The sequence below is a fragment of the Hemiscyllium ocellatum genome, chromosome 35, assembly GCF_020745735.1.
Source record: "Hemiscyllium ocellatum isolate sHemOce1 chromosome 35, sHemOce1.pat.X.cur, whole genome shotgun sequence".
Lineage (NCBI taxonomy): Eukaryota > Metazoa > Chordata > Chondrichthyes > Orectolobiformes > Hemiscylliidae > Hemiscyllium > Hemiscyllium ocellatum.
The window spans coordinates 37,581,713-37,600,229 of record NC_083435.1 but is presented as its reverse complement, the minus strand read 5'-3'; the positions used below and the strand labels follow the sequence as shown (position 1 = coordinate 37,600,229).

Here is an 18,517-nt window from a genome sequence, read left to right as displayed (position 1 = left end):
AAATTGCTGGAAAAGCTCAGCAGGTCTGGCAGCATCTGCAGAGAGAAGTCAGAGTTAGTGTTTCCGGTCCAGTGATCTTTCAGAACCTCTTGAAATATGCACCAACATTCCATTAACCTTCCTAAGACATGTGGAAACAATGATGGAATATTACACTATGTTATCAATTTTTGAGAAGATTTGTAGCTCAGGTTGATAAGTATGTAAGTTAGCTCGATGAGCTGGAAGGTTTGTTTTCAGACGTTTTGTTACCATACAAGGTAACATCATCAGTGAGAGTTTCCAGTGAAGCATTGGTGATATGTCCCGCCTATCTATTTATAGGTTTTGGTTTCTTAAGATGGGTGGTCATTTCTGTTTCTTTTTTTCAAGGGAAGGTAGATATTATCTAAATCGATTTGTTTATTGATGGAGTTCGACTTAGTATGCCATGCCTCTAAGAATTCTCGTGCGTGAATTTCTTTTGCCTGTCCAAGGATATGTTGAAGAAGTTCTGGTTAGAATTCTCTTGCATGTAGTTGTTTCTTGGATGCGTGTGTTGTCCCAGTCAAAGTGGTGTCCTTCTTTGTCTGTATGTATGGAAACTAGTGATAGTAGGTAGTGTCTTTTGCTGGCTAGTTGGTGTTAGTGTATCCTGATTTCCAGACTACTCAGACTCCTTGGGATCATGGAAGCCCACAACCTACCAGCACACTTAAACAGCGAGTAATGAAACTAAAGCATCCATTAGATGTTACCAGCAAATCTAACATCATTTACAAGATACATGCAAGAACTGTAAAAAAAGAAAAAAAAATTACATCAGACAAACATACAGGAAGCTTGCTACCAAAAGACACAACCCACTATCACTAGTTTCCATACATACAAACAAAGAAGGACACCACTTTGACTGGGACAACACACGCATCCAAGAAACAACTACATGCAAGAGAATTCTAACCAGAACTTCTTCAATAAACACATAGAATCTAAATTGATCTACCTTCCCTTGGGAAAAAAGAACTGGAAATGACATCACCCACCTTAAGAAACCAAGACCTATAAATAGAGCGCAGGACATACCACTAACACTTCACCAGAGACTTTCACTGATGATGTTATCTGGTATGGTGACGAACTTGTGTAAATGTGTCCATGTACACAAAGGGACTGATGGCTCAGAGAACTCACCTCACATGGGAATAGTTTCCCCTATGTGACTGTGATGATGATTCACCAGTGCCAATGATTGTGTAAAACCCGCATTACACACCTCACAGACAAAAATCTTTTCCCCAGTGTGAACACTTCAGTGATTCACAAGTGTTGATGACCATCCAAAGATTTGGTTGTAGACTTCACATCTAAATGGCCTCTCGCCAGTGTGAATGCGTCGGTGATTCACAAGTGTTGCTGATCATGTGAAAGCTTGGTCACAAAGATCACACTTGAAGGGTTTTTGCCCACTGTGAACCCTCTGGTGTATCAGGAGTTCAGCAGATTGAGTGAAAGCCATCTCACGAACCTCACATATGAATGGTTTCTCCTCAGTGTGCATGCTTCGGTGTCTCACAAGTGTTGCTGAAAGCTTTATCACACATCTCACGCTTGAAGGGTTTCTCCCCAGTGTGGACCCTCTGGTGTCTCAGGAGATCAGAGGATTGTATGAAAGCCATGTCACATTCCTCACACTTGAAGGGTTTTTCTGCTGTGTGGTTCCTCTGGTGCATCAGGAATGATGTTGAGCTGGTAATGGCTTTGTCACACACTCCACACTTAAATGGCCTCTCCCCTGTGTGAATGCATTGGTGTTTTCGGAAGGAAGATGAGTGCGAGAATGATTTGTTGCACACCTCACATGTGAATGGCTTCTCCCCTGTGTGAATACATCTATGATACAATAGGGTTGATGCTTGTGCAAAACCCTCGCTACACACCTCACACTTGAATGGCTTCTCTCCAGTGTGAATGCGTCAATGATTCACAAGTGTCAATGATAGTGTGAAGGCCTGGTCGCACACCTCACACTTGAATGGTTCCTCTGTTTGAAGAGATCACAGGACCTGGGGAAAAGTCTTCTTCCAGACCTCACAAATGAATGACTTCTTCCTATCATCAGTGTTTCGACAATTCATGAGTGTTGATGGCTATGTGAAGTCTTGGTCACATACCTCTTGCTTGAAATGTTTCTTTTCCATGTGGCTATCCTTATGTTAGCAGCTATGTAACCGATGCACTTTGTGTGTGGAGCTCTTCTGACATACCTCACTCTTGAGCACCCTTTCATTTCGTCACTGAGTTAGTGGTTCATGAGACTCAACAAATGATTGAGTCTCTCACTGTACTTGGAGCCCACTCACTTCTTGCCAGCCTCACCCTGACTGATTACCCAAGGTAAACATTCGGCAAGGGTGGTTCTGATATCAGGCCACAAGCCTGATGTGTTTAAACTCCCTTAACTTAATCAATTTCCATATGACAGTTTCACTGTCCAACCTTCTCTGTTGAGAATTGCTGCAAAGAACTCGATGTTTTCTCATAGTTATGCAGTTGTTTCTTGGATCTGTCTGTGGTGTCTATGCTCTCTGTATTCTCTGGTATAGTAAGATGCAATCCTTCTGTAAAACAAGAAAATAAAACTTGATTTCTTTCAACGCCTTCTCCGCTGTTGAAGGGGCTAACTCCTTAGTTTAAAAAATGTAAAGCAGTGCGAGCCAGTCTGATATTCCCCTCTCTAGGGGGGATTAAATACAACTCCTTCCTTTTCCTCACTTAACCATCACACACCTTTGTTTTTCAGCAGGGACACCGGATTGTCTGATCCTGGTCACTATGTGGACACTTTCTTTGCTCTCTCCAGCCCCCAATATTCCCTGAGGACAAAGGAACAAACTGTTGGATACAGTGTGAAACAGGCTATCATTCTGTGAAGATCAGCTATATTATTAGAGCAGGTGTTTAATATAAAACAAAACTCAGGAGAATTATTCACTCAAGAGGAGAAATGTCATTATCTCCTTTGTTTTCCAAAAATACTTCACATTCAGACAGTGGGTAGGAAATGCTAAAAGCTAAGGAGGATATTGCTTTGCAGTTGACTGAATGGTTCTGGTTTATTCTGCACAATATTGCATTAAGTCAGATTGCAAATTCAGCTCTCAGCCATGCATTTGGCAAAATATCAAATTCAAGCTGAAGTTGAGGCCTACAGATATCAAAAAAGCATTAAAAGAGACTTGGAGCAGTGTTGTCAGGTATGAAGCCAACCTGCTGTTAACATTCAAGGGAAGCTTGTAAATAGTACTACAGTACAGAAACTGGTCCTTGCTGGTGAATATGTTTCATTTCAGCCTCTTCCCAGCCCTATTCATTCCATTTCATTCACCCTTATGGCAGTTATGCTATGTACCTTAATGACTTGTTGCAAAATTTAATAAAAATGTCCGTATGTTAGTTGACCAGACATGATCTTATTTAATAGCTGAGCAGGCGCAATGGGCTGAATGGTTATATTCATATTGCAAGAATCAAATGTGAAGAATTATGACTGATCCCTGGGAATGTTAAACTTATCTTCTAAAGTAAGGTTGGATTGGGTGGGCCTCTATTCATTGGAGTTTAGAAGAATTGGTGATCTTATTGAAACATATAAGATCCTGAAGGGTCTTACTGGGTGCATGCTGCAAAAATATTTCCTCTTGTGGGAGGAACTAGGACTAGGGGACACAATTTAAAAATAGGCGGTCTCCCCTTTAAGATGGATGTAAGAGAAATTCTGTCTCTTAGAAGAATCATTGGAAGTCTACTGGTGACCATGAAACCATTGCCAATTATAAGAAAAGAAACAATCTGGTTCACTAATGTCCTCTGGGGAAGGAAACTGCCATTCTTGCCTGGTCTGGCCTACGTGTAACTCTAGACTCACAGCAATGTGTTGTTACTTAACTTCCCTCTAGGTAATTAGGAAGGCATTATAAATGCTGGCCTGAATAGGGATGCCCATATCTCATGACGTCAGTCAGTGGCAGCAGCAGAATTATTGTACATTTTTGAAGAAGAGATAAATACATTCCTAAGTTCATATACGAAGATTTAAAAGTTTTCAGTTAAATAATCATCAGCTGATCTCATATCACACAAAAGAGTGTTAGCAAAAGTTACAGACACTATAGGCAATAGCCTACCCACAAGTTCACAGTTTTTGAGACCAATTGGTCAAAATGATCAATAGTTCTTGGAGGTTTCTGCTCCCTCTCTGCCCACTGCTTCTGCTCTGTCTGGGCTGAGATTAGGAATTAGCCTCAACCTTACCCCTTTCATGCAGGGAGGGAAACTGTAGTCCCAAGGAGGACCTTGTAGTGCTCCTGAATAAAATGAGTTTGAATTTGTGTAGCCATTTCCACCCTGCTGTTCTGCCTGTTTGAGGCTGCCCTCACGGGAAACTGCTTCCTATTGTAAACCTTTAATATTGTAAAAGATTCCAATGCAGTTAGTGTGCATTATAAGATAATGTTTCGTAATAAGGCACAGAAAGTGATATTAAGATAGATGATAAATTGCTTGATCATGGAAGTAGGTTTAAAGAAGCTTAAAAAGAGGAAAGTGATAGAATAATGGAACAATTTATTGAGGAATTCCAAAGCTTAGCACGCAGGCAGCTGAAGGCATGGCCACCAATGGTGGAACCATGACAATCACAGGTGCTCAACTGACAAAAATTGGAAGAGCGCAGGGATCTCAGGAAGGTGTTGAGCTGTGGTGATTACGAAGCTTGCCTTAGAACATATCACTCATCACTAAGTCAGAGGTAGTGTGTTTCATTGAAGAGTCATAGAATCCTTACAGTGTGAAAACAGGCCATTCGGCCCAAAAAGCAACACTGATCTTGCGAAGTGTATTCCACCCAGACCCATTCCCCTAGCCTATTACTCTACATTTCCCATAAATAATGCACAGTTGATGACCCAATACTTAAGCACTGTGGCTGCTATTCCAGTGCAGTACTAGGAACTGTTGCCTTGTCTTTCAGCTGAGAAGTCAAATAACACCTGTTCTCCTCTCCCTCTCGCTGTAAGGTGGATGTAAAAGATCCCATGAAGCTATTTTGAAGAAGAGGGGAAGAGTTATCCCCAGCCTCCTGATAACATTACACCTCAAACAACAGTACTGAAAAATACAAACTACCTGGTCATTGCTGTTTGTGGAAGCTAGCCATGCATACATTTCCAACATCAGAACAATAACCACACTTCAAAAGTACTTTGTTAGGTCTAAAATTCACTATGACCTCAAATAATTGTGAAAGTCTTCATATAAGTGAAGATCATTATTTTTCTTTTCTGAGAAAGCTACACAAATGAATTTGCAAATACAGATAACATGCAGATTCCAACAGGCAGATAGAATTAACCATTCAGCCCACAGGGTATTAACCCACTTCCAATATGTCATAGGCTTCCAATATCCTATGTTTAAAGGGCCTGACCTCTGATGCAGCATTCTGAAAAGCTCTCTCAGCACAGTAGTCCATGCAGAGATCTGTGAAGAGAATCAATGCAGAAGACACATCCCTCGTCATGATAAATATAAATATGTGTTTTTGAATGATTGGACAAAGAAGTGAACAGGTGAAGTGAAGGGAGGGGAGTACATTAGTTGGATAATAGAGAGGTAGTTGAATAGTGGCAAAGTGGTCCCAGGTAATTCAAGGGGTAATTGGATAGGGGAAGGTAGTTGGGTGCTCAGGGGGTAGATAGAGTGAGTCAGTGACAAGTTGAGGTGTCAGTTTTGAAGATGTCCAGGTGATAAATAGGTTATAATCTGTTGCCATGGAAGCTATCAAAGGTATGTACCGTGTAAGTAAGTAAAAGTTCTGGGAAGAAAGGGAATTCCCATCGGGAGATCAAACCCAATGGACAGTTCCAACGGAGGTCAACACGTAAATGTCTCAGGATTCCAAAAGATCTTAATGTGCATGTCAGTCATATGTCCGGCCTCCGATTTTGCCAAAACTGGAGTATCTGCGTCCCTCACACGTCGATAAAACTCAACAATATGAAATCAATAAGAATCCCCAGACAGCCTACAACTTCCTAGATAATTACACATCGCCTTCTCATTTTCAGGAATGATCTATCAGGAAAACTCAGCCTGGAAATCAGGGGGAAATTCTTCAAATAAATACACTCAGTATCCAACACACAGCTCCAGTCAAACAGTTCAGCATAAAGCACCGAGTAAACAGCGCTCTCAGCTGGATCTTCTCACACAGCATAAGGGGCATTTACACCCCTGATTGCCCACAGGATAGTGAGACTGCCTGAAGATTGGTGTGGATATTATGGGATACAATTTGGATAAAAGCTGCTCCTTCACTCACCATCTCCTCACTTAGTTTTCAGTTCCTGTAGGAAGGGAACCAGCTCTGGAAGAGGAAGAGGTGGGAATGTACTGTCTGTGTTTGTGTGTGTGAGAGAGAGATCTTTGATTAACGTTAAAAATCACACAACACCAGGTTATAGTCCAACAGGTTTAATTGGAAGCACACTAGCTTTCGGAGCATGGCTCCTTCAACAGGTGATAGTGGAGGACTCAATCCTAAGACACAGAATTTGGAGCAAAAATTTACAGTGTGATGCAACTGAAATTATAAATCGAAAAATACCTTGATTGTCTGTTGAGTCTTTCATCTGTTTGAATACCATGATAGTTTCACTTCTTTCATGTGTAAATCACAAAACCTTTTTTTAAAAGTTGCATTCTCAGGTTAGCTGTAACATTGGGTGATAGCTAGACAATATGTTGAAGGTGTTAGCCCCCTGTGTTCTCTGACTATGCCATGATGTTTACATTGATTCTGATCTAAAAAGTGAGATAATAGAGTTTTACATGAATCCATACAGTTTTTGAGCAAAGTACAATGTAACTCTGCAAGTACAAATTCATCCCACAAAATATATGTGTGCATGTGGGTGTGTGTGTATGTGTGTTTATAATGCAATGGTGGTCACCTGTAATGTGACATGAACCCAAGGTCCCAGTTGAGGCCCTCCCTATGGGTACCGAACTTAGCTATCAGCCTCTGCTCGGCCATTTTTCACTGCTACCTGTCCCGAAGTCCGCCTTGGAGGATGGTCACCCGAAGTCTGAGGTTGAATGTCCTGGACCACTGAAGTGTTCCCCAACTGGGAAGGAACATTGAAGTCTTTCACATCCAATTTAACTACCTGATAGAACATGAATTTCCTGATGTTTGGGAAATTGATAGGTGAAATCGAGGTGACTTTGAATAGTAGATCAGGTGGAGATTTAAACTTCCCATTGTCTCAATGGAATAAAATCTCAATAATTGCAGCTGTTATCTTAGTTCATTTGAAAGACATTGAAGTTTGGGAATAGCATTCTTCATCCTTGGAGTTTCTCAAACTGACATGTGTATTATGTGTAACCTTGAAAGCGTTTGACAGCAGATCAGAAGAGGAAGATATAAAGAGTCCACACTGGAGAATCTAAGACAGAGGGCATCATCTGAGAATAAAGGATTACCCAGTTAGGACAGAGATTAGGGTATACAGGTATTTCTTTTAGAGAGTAGTGAATCTGGGGAATTTTGTATTATACAGGACTATTAAGGCTGGATCATTAAGCGGCTGAGTGCGCAGCCTTGCGGGTCACAGAAGTTGAGGACTAGTGGATGACCTGTTGTTAGCTATCTTTACTAATGCCAGTCTATAGATCAGGAAATCGAGGATCCAATTGCAGAGGTGGGAGCAGAGTCCTAGGTCTTGGAGTTTGAGATGAGTTTGATTGGAATTATGGTGTTGAAGGTGGAGCTTTAGTTGTTAAATAGGTGTCTGACATAGTTATCATTGTTATCCAGATGTTTCAGGGATGAGTGTAGAGCCAGGGAAGTGGCATTTGCTGTGGACTGTTGCAACGACAGGCTAATTGTAGACGATTAAAGCAATCTGGGAAGCTGGAGTTGATGTGTGCCATGACTAACCACTTGAACATTCATAACTATAGATGTCAGATCCACCGTTGTCATTGAGGTATGCTGCTTGACTTTTCTTTGGTACTGGGATGATAGTCATCTTCTTGAAGCAGGTGGGAATATTAAATCATATTATGGAGAGATTGAAGATGTCCGTGAATACTCCTGCCAGCTGGTCTGTGCTGGATCTGACCTCACGGCCAGGGACTTCATCCAGGCCAATTAGCTTTCTGTGAGTTCCCTGTCAAGAAGGCCAAGCTGATGTCTGCAATGGTGACTGTGAGTAGGAGTTCATCCGAGGTTGTCAGGGCAGGAGACCGTTTCACTGATCTTTGGTTCAAAATGAGGGTGGAATGACTCTTACCAATTTTTCTAGATGCACCAGATGCATCACATCTTGGTACAGCAGCTGCTCTGCCGAAAACTGCAAGAAATTATAGAGTTGTGAGCACAGCCCTGTCTATCACGCAAACTGCCTTCCATCTGTTGACTGAGTCTATACTTCCCACTGCCTCAGGGGCTAGTAGCTAATATAATCAAAGATCCTCTTACCTCAGTTATACTGTCTTCCATCCTCTTGTCAGGCAGAAGATACATAAGTTTGAAAACATGCACGAACAGAGTCAAGAACATCTTCTTCCCCCACTATTATCAGATTTTTGAATGGACCTCTCAAGTATTAAATCAGATCTTCTTCTGCACCATCTCTGTAGCTGTAACACTATATTCTGGATTCTGTTCTGTAACCCTTATGTACTTTTATGTGATATGATCTGCCTGAATAGCAGACAAAATAATACTTTTCATTGTATCTCAGCACATGGCGATAATAAATGAAACCAAACCAAAGAGAACTTTAAAAAACATTCTAAATGGTGACACTCAGACGACTGTCTTTGTGGAGTTTGCACATTCTCCCCGTGTCCGCGTGGGTTTCCTCCAGGTGCTCTGGTTTCCTCTCACAATCCACAGTTGTGCAGGTTAGGTAAATTGGCCATAGTGTTAGGTGCATTAGTCAGGGGTAAATGTAGGGTAGGGGAATGCATCTGGTTGGTGTGGACTTTTTGGGCTGAAGGGCCTGTTTCCATACTGTAGGGAATCTAATCTAATTTACAAGGATCTGAGTGTCACAAAAGGTTACATATAAGTACAGCAAATAATTTTGGTGAAACTGCATCTGCAGTACTTTATACAGTGTTAGTTACTTTATCTAAAGAAGGATGTAAATGCATTTGAAGCACATAAGGGATGGTTTGCCAGATTAATACCTGGAAATGGAAGGTTTCCTTATAGGATAGGCTGGACGGACTAGACATATATCTGCTGGAGTTTAAAAGAGTAAGAGGTAACTTGACTGAAACATATTGGATCCTGAGGGATCTTGACACAGTGACTATGGATAACATATTTCTTGTGTGAGAATCTAGCACTAACTGTCATTGTTTAAAAATAATTGATTCCCCATTTAAGACAAAGAAAGATAAGAAGAACTTCTTTCTCTGAAGGGAGATTGACAGCCTTTGGAGGTCTCTTTGCCCTAAGGTGGTGAAAGCCATCAGTTTTTGAGTATTTTTAAGGCAGAGATCAATAGCACATGGATAGAAGACCAGATTGTTAAAGTGCCTTCAGCCAAAAAGAGTGAGTTAATGCTCAAACTCAAGCTACTCTTGAGGAACTGGAGAACTTCCTTCCCAAATCTCTCCAATCAGGCTCAATGTTGAGAAGGGTCAAGTTAAAAATATGATGATTACTTCCCACTCACATGAATGAGAGCATCTACACCAACATCCAAGAGTCAAAAACACAATAATTTCCCATGACAATAATCTGGGGTGCTATCTTTAGATTCAATCTCTACTTCCTCTTACCCAGTGCATTATCCAGTGACACCATATTATAATATTCCTTCACGCTGGATACTTAGTCCCGAATGTTAGTGTGGATGCTATGGGATATAAACTGTATAAAGATTGCTTCTTTACTCACTACATATTCAGCCCGGAGCACTCATGTGGACATATTGGTTATAACCAACATAAACTCTATCTCTTCGTTCACTATCCCTTCATTTGTTTTTCAACAGGAAATTAACCGGTTATAGAATAGGAGGATGTGAGAAGAGAAAACAAAGTGCTGGGCTGTCTGATGTCCTTCACAGCAAGTTAGGGTTTAGAAGATGTCACAGTTCACCCAGAATTGTATGTCAATAACTCTGCTCAGCCAATCACATAGGTGGATACAGTTCTTCCTCTTCATGTTTTCAGGCTATTCAAAGATTAGAATAAGTGATTGTATCAAACAGTTTAGTCAGAGCATTGCAAAACTCGCTCAATGTTGTACCTACAACATTATTGCCCTCCCTGGGTAGTGCACTGTTGCCCATTGATGCTCCTCATTCCTCTGACAGTGCTTTAGTCCCTTATTGCCACTTGTCTAACTGTGGAGCACTTCTACAGCATTGCCAATACAACATTGCAGGGCTGCCTCAGTGCAAATGTGGCTAGTGATGGAATGAGAAAATAACAGTTTGAAACAACAGAAATGGGCAGTCATGTAAACATTGTACATGAAAATATCAAATTTCAAAGACACATTGAAAGAGTAAGTAAGTGGTTAAAGCTATGGAAATTGAATGAAGGTGTTAAAGTCTGAACAGAGTATTTTAGAAATTGTGAAAACTAGAAACATGGACCTTCAAAGTGACTTGGTAATCATAAAAAAGGTAATAAACAGATACGTAACAAATGCAATGCTGATCTTTTTATCTTGAGAAAATGAATGCAAGGGGGCACAGGTCAAGGTTTTGTGATATAAAGCCCTGGTTTGACCTATGCTTGGAATACTGGGAACAGTTCGAGGTACCTCACCATTGGATGCAAATACTAGCACTCCAGGGAGTGCAATGCCCTTTACTAGAATGAGACAAGGATTGCAAGGGTTGAATTATGAGGAGGGATTAAAATAAACTCAGGTTATAGTTTCACTAGTTGAGATGCTGAGGACTGGGTCATCTTCTAAAAATTAGTGTTAGACCTTTCAGGAGTGAAATTAGAAAGTATCTTGACACACAAATTACAATTGATTTATTGTTAGTATTAAATCTGAGATTGGTAGGCTTTTATACACCAGAGGTTTGAAGAGTTATGAGAAAAAAGGAGTATGGAGTCAGATCACAGATGTAGCATGATCTTACTGAATGGTGGGAAATGCTTGACACACTAAATTATCAGCTCTGATTCTTCTGTACTGTCACTCCTACCCCTAACGTAGCAACATCCCTTCGATACTATCCCATAGTACTGCCACTCCGAAATAACATTTCTTAAGGGGAAATTGTATAAATCTCGGCCTCCAGCACCAGAAGACCGCAGGCATTTAAGATCAATTACAGAGAAAATGAAAGGAATCTAGGATAAAATTATTAGGAAAATAAGAGGAATTGAGGACTAAATTACGTAGGGTTAAACTTTTGTGTAGAAATTGTAGAAATTTTAATCAACCTATTTGAAACACATTATGACACACCTACGGAGCAGATAGAACTTGAACATGTGCCTCCTGTCTCAGAGGTCCTCACACTTCTGTGCCACAAAACTGAATTACTGTATATACTCGTACATACAGAAGACTGTTTTTAGGCTGAAATTAGGGGGTCGACTTATAAATGTGGTATTGTTTCGAGGGGATGAAATTCATGCTTGGCATGAGTTAAAAAATGGACAAACAAGAGCTAGATCTCTATATACAATAATAAACAATCAAAGGAAAAAGAATTATGGCCATTATTAAATATTTAGCGACAAAACAACTGTCTCCATTCTGCCTGCTATGGTAGAATGGTACTGTCGTATTGTATTCCAGTTATCAGCACCATAAAGTGCATTTAGGTATACACATATGTACAAAAGTTAATAGGCATACCACCAGGTGGTCAGACCATCTACCGGGGGTTTTTGTGCAACACACAATTCATGAATTAAAAACAGAGGACCAGTAAAATAAAAAAAAGTTTGATAGTATTTTATTAAAAAAACCACATGAAACTGTTAACAATATATGTTAAAAACACTTTACATAAAAAAAACCCGATATTCACAGCAAAAACCTCTTCTCATCGTATATCATAAATATTATGGGATAGCTGCTTAAAACAAAAGTTACCGGTACATGCAAAAGTCCATGAGAATCCTTCAAATTCACTTCTCATCAGTTGCACCACTAAATAATTCATTTCAGTCGTCTGGGTCAAACATATCATCACATGGATCATCTTCCTCTGCACTCTCAAAGGCATTATCAATTAAATTGTCATCACTTCCATCTGATTATAAATAGTCATCCTCCAAACCATCTAAATCATTTGCACATTTTTGAAGACTTTCGCAATAATTTCAGTTTTCCTGCCAGGATTCTACAATCCATTCACATAAGTTGCAACATGTTGCCACCCTTTGTGAAGTCTTTTTCCCCTTCTTGCATCCAAGTGTCCCATTTCTTCCGTACTAAGTCCTTAAAAAGTTTATTAATGCTAACATCCAGCGGCTGCACCATGCTCGTAAGGCCTTGAGAAATCATTGCAATGTCAGTATTGTTAGCTCGAATTTCAGTGATAATTTCACTTTTCGCTCTGTGTGATCTGAACATATCCCAAGCCAGTAAGCTTTTTTCTAGTCTAAGTCTACCTGGTCGCATATTCCAGACCTTCCTAATCCAAGTCTTGCAACCACCTTCATCTATTCACTATCTTTCATGGAGGAGGACAACAATGCCTTTTGGAAATTTCTGTTTGAGCAGTATTCCGCTTAAAAATCACCATTGGCTTTAACTTTGTTCCATCTGCCATACAACCAAGTACCACAGTAAATCAATTCCTTTCATGGCTAGTAGTCTTAATCAAAACTGTTTTTTGCTCCAGTCTTGTCCACAATTCTGTTCCCTGGCATATCAAAGTTTATTAGGGTTTCGTCCAATTTGCTGATGTATGAGAGCCTGTAACTGTTTTTCTTCCTTCCGGCTTCTGATTACAAAGCAATGGAACATTATTAACTTGTCATTAAATTCTGCTGGTAGATGTTGGGCAATCTTGGTTTTCTGTCTAAGCTCTAAATCATACCTTTTCATAAACCTACTACACCATCCAGCACTGTCTTTGAAATCACTGAATCCATCTTGTTTTGCTTCTTTTTTGGCGCATATTCTGATACATTGTTAAGTCACTATGCTTCTGTTCTGATGACACTGAATTACCCAGTCAGCAATCTTTTCTTCTAGTTGTGGCTACTTGTTCAGCTTTTCCCGGTTTGCATACTTCTGTTTCGGCATAGCCTTTAACTGTGTGGCTTTTTTTCCTCCAAAATTGGGCAAGTTTTTCAGAAACACAGAACTCTCTGGCAGCTACACTATTGCTGTTCTTCTCTACAAGTTCAATAACTTTTAATTTAAACTGTGTTGTATATTTGTTTCTTTGTGATGCCATTTTGTCAGAAAAATTTGGGAGGGTTTTACGGTAAGTTCAGAACAAAACTGTATGCAATACCTACTTCTAAGAAACTGAGGCGACAGCGGGAAGGCAAGGTCAAGGGTGCCATAAGGTACATAGATATTTGCATGTACAGGTCAAATATATGAATGTATGTATTACATAAACAAATATATACAGTATATGTATACAGTATAGTTATCAACATTCAATTTAACGATTTGAAAACTGCATTGCACAAATATATACTGCTGCGTGTAATGTGATGATGCTGGTATTGAATAAAAAATGTGTATTTGAATTTAAAAATGTGCAAATCATACCCTTTAAGACTGCATATATGGTCGGGAACCTACCCCTGAAAAACTAGGTCCACTTATATATGAAAAATACCAGCTTGTTTTGGCCAAAAGCAAGGGGTCGACTTATACATGAGGTTGATATATATGTAATTATATATAGTATATTCTTACAAAGAAAGGAGAACATTCCCCTCAGTCACTATGGAAATGTCTGACATTCACAATTATCCCAGCAACCTGCAATTGGAAAATCTTTCACTCACCAAGTCTGTGTGGAGTTTGCACATTCTCCTCGTGTCTGCGTGGATTTCCTCTGGGTGCTCCGGTTTCCTCCCATAGTCCAAAGATGTGCAGGTTAGGTGAATTGGCCATGCTAAATTGCCCATAGTGTTAGGTGCATTAGTCAGAGTGAAGTGGGTGTGGGTGAGTTACTTTTCGGAGGGTTGGTGTGGACTGGTTGGGCCGAAGGGCCTGTTTCCACACTGTAGGTAATCTAATCTAATCTAAGTGTAGTGATTGTAACAAGGTCAGTCAGCTGGACATCATAGAATTCCTTGATTAGGGTTATTCTGGAAGCCCTGGCTGATATTTAAAAAATATGAGTGTCAGAGAGACTGACACTTTGGTACCTAACTCTGAATAAACAGTACTGAAGTCAAGATCTGTTCATTCATAAAGAAAGGGTGACCTGGCTTTGGACACCAGTCTCTGGGGTTATTTCAGTGGTAGTGGGAGTAAAGCATGATCCTGAAGAAATTTTCTCGCAATAATCATCTTTGAGTTGGGAGTATGCATTTATTCCATCAAGCCTTTACTTGGGAAGCTTGGATTGTTCAATCCTGCCATCAAGGATTGGGCCAAATACGTGGAAAGAATGTGTTATTTTTCCAGGCAAATGATATTGTGGCAGACGAGAAACATTGAGTCATTCTCCTGACAGCCTATGGAGCTGCAACCTTTTCTGTTATTAGGAGCCTAAATTTCCAGGAGGCACCAGATACTAAAACCTTTCAAGAATTGACAGACATAGTTAAGGAATATTATGACCCCAAGCCTCCTGTAATTCTGGGATGGAATTGATTTTACTTGGCAATTGGAGAACCACAGGAATCTGTTATGGGATTTCTAATTATGTTAAGACTGGCAGAGGCATGTGACTTTGGTTTAACCTTTAATGAGAAGCTGGGAGACTGCTTGGCATATGGGATTAATATTGTAATTGTACCTGGTGCCTACTAGTTGGAGCCACAACTGGACTTCAAACAAGTGCTACTGTTGGAAGTGAACACCATTGCCAGTCTGACTTGAGCTTGGGGAACAGCACTTGAATGCAGGCAATTGCATAGCCTCACACAGGACATATCCTGATCAGAGGCCCTCTAGGTCAGCCTACATCAAAGCCCCAAAACAAAACCAAGCCTCAGCGAAATGGTTAAAATTTTCTTCAAGATCTTAGCTGTCAAGCTATTGATTGTCAGTATGCAGATTTGAGATAGCAAAAGAGTCCTACTAGCTGTAAGATAACTCATAGACTAGAATCCAGGATGGCATCTATGACAGTTCATACCTTGGAAAGTCCACCTAAATCTAGCTTGCTACAGCTAAATTGCTTAGCAACATCAAAAGCAGAACCATCTAGATAAACGTTTAGCTAAATCATCACTGGTTATAATGAAGGTCAATACTGGATTGGATGTATGAGTGATTGCAAAAATCATTTTCAATAAAATTTAATAAAATTCACTCTGGTCTTCAGACCTCAGGCTAGGCTGAGAATCTATACTGGAGAACCCTTACAGATTAAGGATACAACTTTGGTTTCGGACTCATATGAAAAGCAGCTGTCCATTTACTGGTCATTGTAGTCAAAGGCTCAGGCCTGTATTTAAGGTGCAAATTGGTTGCACGAGATTCACCTATATTGGCTCAACATTAATCAATTAGAAAATAGCTGCCTGAGTGAAGTCCCAATTAAATTCCCAGAAATCTTCCAGGAAGATCTAGGGACCATCAGAAGAACCAAGGCCACTTTGCATGTTGACCAGGAAGCAATTCTACAATCCTGCAAGGCCCGCCTAATACCACTTATCTTATGAGCAACAATAGAGACAGAAATCAGAAGGCTGGAAAGTGAGGGAATCATCAGACCACTCCACTTTACAAATGGGCAGCACCAGTTGTATCAAATTTAAAGCCCAATGTGTCAGTTTGCCTTTGTTAAACAAACAGTAAACCAGATAAATACCCAATCCCTCGAGTAGAGGATTTACATGGTGGGGAAGGGCTGTCCTTTACGAAGCTGGACAAGGGCAACGCTTACTTACAACTGCATTTAGACGAAGATTCCCAGAAGCGTGCTACATTAATACCCATATGGGCTTGTACCAATATACACTTCTGTGATCAAAAGTGCCCTGGCTCCCATATTTGTCCAGGATGTCATTTCTTGGACTGGTAAATTATTATGGAAAGTTCATACCTAACCTGGCATCTATCCTGTTATCTTTGCATCATTTTCTAAATCATAGTATTCCTACAGCGTGGAAACAGGCCTTTTGGCCCAACGAGTCCACACTGACCCTTCAAACAGCAACTCACTCAGATCCATTACCCCAACCCATTATCCTATAGTTACTCCTGACTAATATACCTAACCTATACATCGCTTGCCCTAAATGGGCAATTTAGCATGGCCAATTCACCTCACCTGCACAACTAGAGCACCCAGAAGGGACCCACACAGACACGGGGATAATGTTCAAACTCCACACAAGCAGTCACCCAAGGCTGGAATCAAACCCAGATCCCTGGCACTGTGAGGCAGCAGTGCTAACCATTGAACCACAGGGTGGCACTGTGGAACAAAGGGATTAGCCTTGGTTGCATAGACAAGCCATAGCCTTCAATGAAGTGAACGTCCAGATAGAAAAAGGATTGGGTTTTAATTTGGAGTCTGGAAATTCCACCAAAACCTTTATTAGTGAAAATTTGAGATACTCACTTGGTGTGCTTAAAGAGGTCAAGACAGTGCCAACAATAGCTTCTCGAAGAGGAAAGTGAGGACTGCAGATGCTGGGGATCAGAGTCAAGAGTATGGTGCTGGAAAAGCACAGGTCAGGCAGCATCCGAAGAGCAGGAGAATTGACGTTTCGGTTACAAGTCCTTTATCAGGAATCAGGGCTTACGCCCAAAACGCGATTCTCCTGCTCCTCGGACGCTGCCTGACCACTTGTGCTTTTCCAGCAGCACACTCTCGATAACAATAAGTTCAGGCCGTTTTCAGCAGTGGGCTCTAAAACTTAAGTGTTTATAATTAGAAGTTGGAACACTGTCTGGGAGGCCAAGTAGCAAATGTGGATGCTTCAAGCCCCTTCCCAATAGCAGATACACCACCTGTGGTGCCCAATGGAAGAGTCTTTAATGACATTAACTTCTATGGCCATAGTCCCAGTTACTGCTGACAATATCAGACTTTGGACACAAAACTGAAACAAGTGGTATTAATGGCAGAAATCAAAAGGTTCTCATAACTAGAACTTTTTTGAACCAGAGGAACCATCTCATGGTAGAGAACGGCATATTGATTAGATTAGATTACTTACAGTGTGGAAACAGGCCCTTCGGCCCAACAAGTCCACACCGACCCGCCAAAGCGCAACCCACCCATACCCCTACATATACCCCTTACCTAACACTACGGGCAATTTAGCATGGCCAATTCACCTGACCCGCACATCTTTGTGACTGTGGGAGGAAACCGGAGCACCCGGAGGAAACCCACGCAGACACGGGGAGAACATGCAAACTCCACACAGTCAGTCGCCTGAGGCAGGAATTGAACCCAGGTCCCTGGCGCTGTGAGGCAGCAGTGCTAACCACTGTGCCACCGTGCTGCCCATAAAGGTGAGAAAAGGTGTTAAGGTGAGAAAAAAATAATTGTCCCAAGCAAAGGTCACCATCAAATATTGACTGAACTGCACCATCCTGAGGTCTCCAAGATGAAGATGTTGGCAAGATATTATGTCTGGTGGCCAGGATTAGATGCAGACATAGCTGCATTGGTGGAGCAGCGTCTAGAGTGCCAACAAAGTCAAAAATTATTGCCAGCACATTTCCCACATCTGTGGGAATGGCTGGGTACACCTTGGACTTGGCTGCATCTCAACTATACAGGTCTTATTCTGGATCAGTGGTGCTGGAAGAGCACAGCAGTTCAGGCAGCATCCAACGAGCAGTGAAATCGGCATTCATGAGACCTATACAGGTCTTTTCATGAGTTCGATTATCTTAGTCATTGCAGACGCCCACTCAATGTGGTTTTCATGTGCATAGGGTCCACTCTTCAAACATGGGGACAATGACAGAAATACTGTGCACATTTTCAACACATAAGAGTCCTGGAAGTATTGGTCACAGATAACAGACCGTTGTTTACAAACAGAGAGTTTGAATATTTCTTAACTTCAAATGGGATTTATCATATAAGGACAGCTCCATCCCAATAACCACGAAGTAAGAGCAGTCCAGACTTTGAAGGCTGGCTTGAAGAAACAACCAGCTAGATATTTCTAGATACCAAGCTATCATGCTTATTTGATTATAGAACCACACACATGCAACTACCAGCAGAGTTGCTAATGGGGAGAAGACTACACAACAGGTTAAGTCTGATCTTCCCAGACCTGGGGAGGAGAATGAATGGCATCAGGAATGCCAATGCTGGATACAAGAGTCCACCAAATGAGAGAAACAGTTTGATAC

At 40.9% G+C, this 18,517-nt stretch overlaps 1 pseudogene; it reads right to left on the bottom strand.

The window, feature by feature from the left end:
- Positions 1 to 18,517, bottom strand: part of LOC132832637 (zinc finger protein 91-like) — a 69,389-nt pseudogene that overhangs the window by 36,144 nt on the left and 14,728 nt on the right.